The sequence below is a fragment of the Aedes albopictus genome, unplaced genomic scaffold (genome assembly GCF_035046485.1).
Source record: "Aedes albopictus strain Foshan unplaced genomic scaffold, AalbF5 HiC_scaffold_49, whole genome shotgun sequence".
Classification (NCBI taxonomy): domain Eukaryota; kingdom Metazoa; phylum Arthropoda; class Insecta; order Diptera; family Culicidae; genus Aedes; species Aedes albopictus.
Window position 1 is genome coordinate 26,754 of NW_026917298.1, and position 4,615 is coordinate 31,368.

The following is a 4,615-nucleotide window of genomic DNA, read 5'->3' on the forward strand; positions in this document are numbered from 1 at the left end:
TTCTCACCCCTACTGAATTGCTCCCTACCGGGATGGTAATTATTTAAACGTCTTAATTTCCGCTTCACAGCCGCGCGCGCTTGGCAAACTCCTGGAATTCTAATTCAAGAGCATGACTCTCTTCTTGGCTTAACCTGTTCGCTTATGGGAATCTACCTCGGTGGTACTCACTCTCCCACCAATTAGCACTAATAATGTCCCATAACGTTCCCAACTGCAAAACTCAACTCTCTGTTTTTATTTTTCTACCCTCCCGTCTCGCATCGTGGAAAAATGTCAACCCCCTTTTGTCGTCGAGAACCCCAACAGGTGCTTGGCGGTGGTAACTCACTCTCAGTCTCACCCCGCGTGGGTGGATTGGATACCACTCGCTCTCCCGCTCAAAAAAAAAAAAGCAATCGCAACACACGTTGAGAAAGGATCCCTTCCGACCGACCCAAGACTTCCACCGCCCACTTTCAAAAATCACCACCGTCATCGTCATCGTCATCATCATAATCGATGCGCGAGGAGCGCGGTCGCCACAAGGACTCTCGCGGCTACGCCGCGTGTCAAGTGGTTGTTACCGGCGCGACAACGACGACGGCGCGGCTGCTTCAGAAGCTGAGAAGCGTTTTTACGCGCGCACGTACCTTCGTCGCGCCGCGCGCCGGTCGGTACTTTCCCAAACAGGCCGGCAAACCGGTGCGGTGAGTGTAGTTCTACCGGTCAAATAGTTTGCTTATTTGACGAGTCTCAATGGGATGGCAACGGGAATTTCAGTTGATATGCATAGCTGGGAAATGCAAGAAGGTGAATTTTGGATGTTTAATGGGTGAAAAATAACGTCCGTTGGCAGGATATACTAATTGCTTCATCCCAGATTGATATTGGTTGATTTTTTTTGTGTAGCTTACCAAGTGTCAAATAGGTAACATTTCTTCCAAAAGTAAAGCTCAGAGAAAATGAAACTATCGAAACAAGAGGCTAATGCACGGTTAGAGAATATACACAGTTTAATGTACGAATGGAACAGCCTCGCCACTGTGTTGAATATACATAGGGTATTCCTTCCCTTCGTTGCGGTAATGGCAACCTCCATAATAGGAACAGTCAGTGTACCTAATGTTGGTGCAAGCGAATCATCATCGGAAACAGATAGAAAAGATAGTTTTCATATTTTCCAAGCAAAATTGGATGGAAAACTACTGACTAAGGTCTTGAAACCTTTCATTATGTGGTACAAAAATGATTTACATTATTACCACTATTATTATTTCACTATTACCACAATGATAACTTTATTGACTCTGATTGCAATATTTATGCAAATCGAATGCATTCTTTATTCGGCATGTTAATTTAGGAGATCGACGAAGAGGGAAGGAGAACACTCTGAAAACTCACAGTTCACTTGGTAAGTTTTTTTTTCAAAATGCAATGTATATCGAATGAAGTGTGAACCTACTTCATGACCTACTTTCTTACTTATCATTTGGTTCATTTAGTACAGCCGGGAAAAGATCGTCATGTTCTTTTTTCACGTTTCAGAGAGCAAGCAATGGCGCTTAAGCCTAGGCTTTCGAGCCAGATCATAACGAGTAAATTCCTTTGTCCCATCCCAGAAAGAAGAGCTTCAGTGGAGTGACATTAACTTTCTTAGTAACGTCACTCCCTATGTTTTTTCTAAATATTTATAACACACACACACATACAAACACGATACGAGGTGGCTGATGAGATGTCGCCGTTCTATGATTTTGTTCAATTGTATTCAATGACGCTGCACAGTAGCTCTAGTCACTTTACGATTACAAATATGAAACAAGAAAAATATGTACCTGGTTTTTACCATAAGAACCTCAATTTTACAGTTTACAGTTTAATTAGTCAGCCTTATGTAATTGCAAAATATATTTTACCAGAAATCTTGGAGATAATCTCCAACGCTCGGTATACTGGAGAGTAGGGTGGCCCACACTTATATGAACTTGAAACTTCGAGGACTTTGAGCGCCCCCTTAGGCCTAATCAATTTTGCTCAATTTTTTAACGTAGCTTCTGGAAGTCCAGAAGCAACGCATTCTCTAATTTAACAGCGCTTTGAAACTAGCCTAGAGCCTCGGGATTTTCTATGTTGTCCTGGGACTAAACTAGAAGCAAGACATGGATGGGTCAGGCCAGAGCTCCGATGCATGGACAAATATCAGTTCTACCGTTTTGATTTTCTCAGAAATCGAATCGATTGTGTGTGATTAGGGGCACACTTTCGCTGGAATTACAATCCCTATGAAAACGGTACCTTTTCATCACATTTGATTTCTTGATTATCTGAGGTAATAAACAAAAATCAATGCTTCTTTTACTCTCAATGAAAGTAGTACGGACATGCACTAAATACTAAGTAAACGGGTGTTGCCACTAAAGATCCTTAATAGGGTCTATGGCCATTTGGGCAGAGGGACCTATTTTCTAAACTAAATAACTCCGTCAATTAACCAATTCAGTTGATTTTTGGGACACGGTGAGATACCTACAGTATCTAGCCATGTACAAAAGTCAATTGGTTAAAAAATTACCGAGTTATAGCAGCAAGTGCCCAATATAGGTCCCCCTGCCTGAATGGTCCAAGACCCTACTGGTCGCAGTGGCTAATCCGAACAGAAAAAAAAACATTTTGGGAGAAGATGTAGTTCATCAAAATGCCATTCTACACAAAAATTTCATAGATTTCTGAAATGATGTTTTTGTTCTGATTTAAATTGATTTTTGAGATTAACTGGTTTCAGGCCCTCTTCAAATGCTACTCTTTTAAAAGTTTGAAAAAATATGTTCGTTAAGAGTTTTTTGTTGGTGCCAACCGCTGTTCGAGCACATCATACTTTACAATTCGTAAAAATACATATAGTGAAAAACAACATGGCGACCGTAACAGGATTACAGTGAAGTAACATTTCTCGACTTCTCTGGACATATTCTTGTACTTGCCTCACGATATACAGATTCATACAATGGCAGGCAAAGAAAGACCTTGAATTAATAACTGTGGATGTGCTCAGTGTTCATCGAGTTGAAGTGAGGCAGGCTAAGTTCCAGTGAAAACGTAAAGCCACAAGGAAGAAGAACATCAACAATATCTCACCAATTGGCTACTTTAGCAATATTGAGATAATCCCATATTCTGAATCTACATGCCAAACTGAGCTGAAATCCAAATTTTCATGATTTTTGGAACCCGGGAACCTATTTAAAAATCAATTTGAAGTTTGTATGGGAGCGATTTGTCTAATCACCCTTCGTCGCATTTTATACTGGGCGGAGCTGTCAAGCAATTGCCCATCTGTCAAAAGGCGATTTCAAAAAATCTCTTTGAAATTGATTTTAGGTACCAAAGTAAAGTACTAAAAATTAAAAAAAAAACAGTTGCCGATGTATGTATGTACATTTACATATAATCTGCCAAACGTTTTCCACTAATAAAAGTGTATTAATTGAACGAAAAATGCAAAGGATCTAATGTCCTGTATAAAAATATTACATAACGAAAGTTTTAAGAAGTTGAAAACACTTGGAACTTTTATTGATCAAAATATGTAAAAAGATAATCGTGTTAAGTACTGTTCCTTACAGTTGAGGTTGAAATACGTATCTGACAAAGGATGCAAATTCTTAGTAGTATTCAAAGGAACAGTACTTAACACGATTTACTTTTTACTAACAGATATTCCCCTAACAAGCCCAGGTTCATGATCAAAATATGATAAATTTCCATATAATACTCTGAACATATACCGGTTTTTCATATTTTTTGTAGTGAATATAAAACTTCAAACAATGCCTTAGGTATAAGCTGTAACACAATAAAAATGGAAAAGTTCCATGAAGTACATAGGTATTAAGATATAATATTTTGAAAATTTGTTCAAAAATCTTATCAGTTTCACTAAAAGTTCTATAACTTTCAGAATACTTATTCGATTTTGCTCAAGATTTTACCAATGGAGCTTCTGTATTTTATTGTTATTGTTGATTGTTAAAAATTTCAGCGTTTTTTGATAAACGTATGAAAAATTTATGAACATTTACATGAAAAATTATTTTGACGAAAAAAATGCTGTACGGACAATTGTTTGATACACTGTAGGTACTTCAATACAGCCTCATTCATTTTTTACGAAAAATATCGCTTTTTATGTGTTGTCCATATTTTTGCTAATCGATACTCTAGATTTGGTTGTAAAGGGGGTGGCCAAAATGTTTGATATAGGCAACTTTTTTTTCTCTCACAAAAAAGTTCAACATACTGTAACTTTTCATAGAGTGCAATTCTCAAATTTTGACTGTTTGTCAACTTATTATAAATACATGCAAATTTGGGCTTGATTGGTTAATCTTTCGCTAAGCTAGAATCGTTCTCGTAAAATATTATTTTTTAGACAACCAATTTTTGAACTGTCACATCTCCGAAACCAGGGAACCGAATCGAATAAAATTTTAAACGTTCATCAACAATATATTGAAACTTGATGCAACAATATAAAATGTAATATTTTCTCAAGACGAATAAAGTTATACCGGTTTGACATTTTTGCCCATATAGAGGAAAATAAGTCAAATTCACAATACCACACAACAAT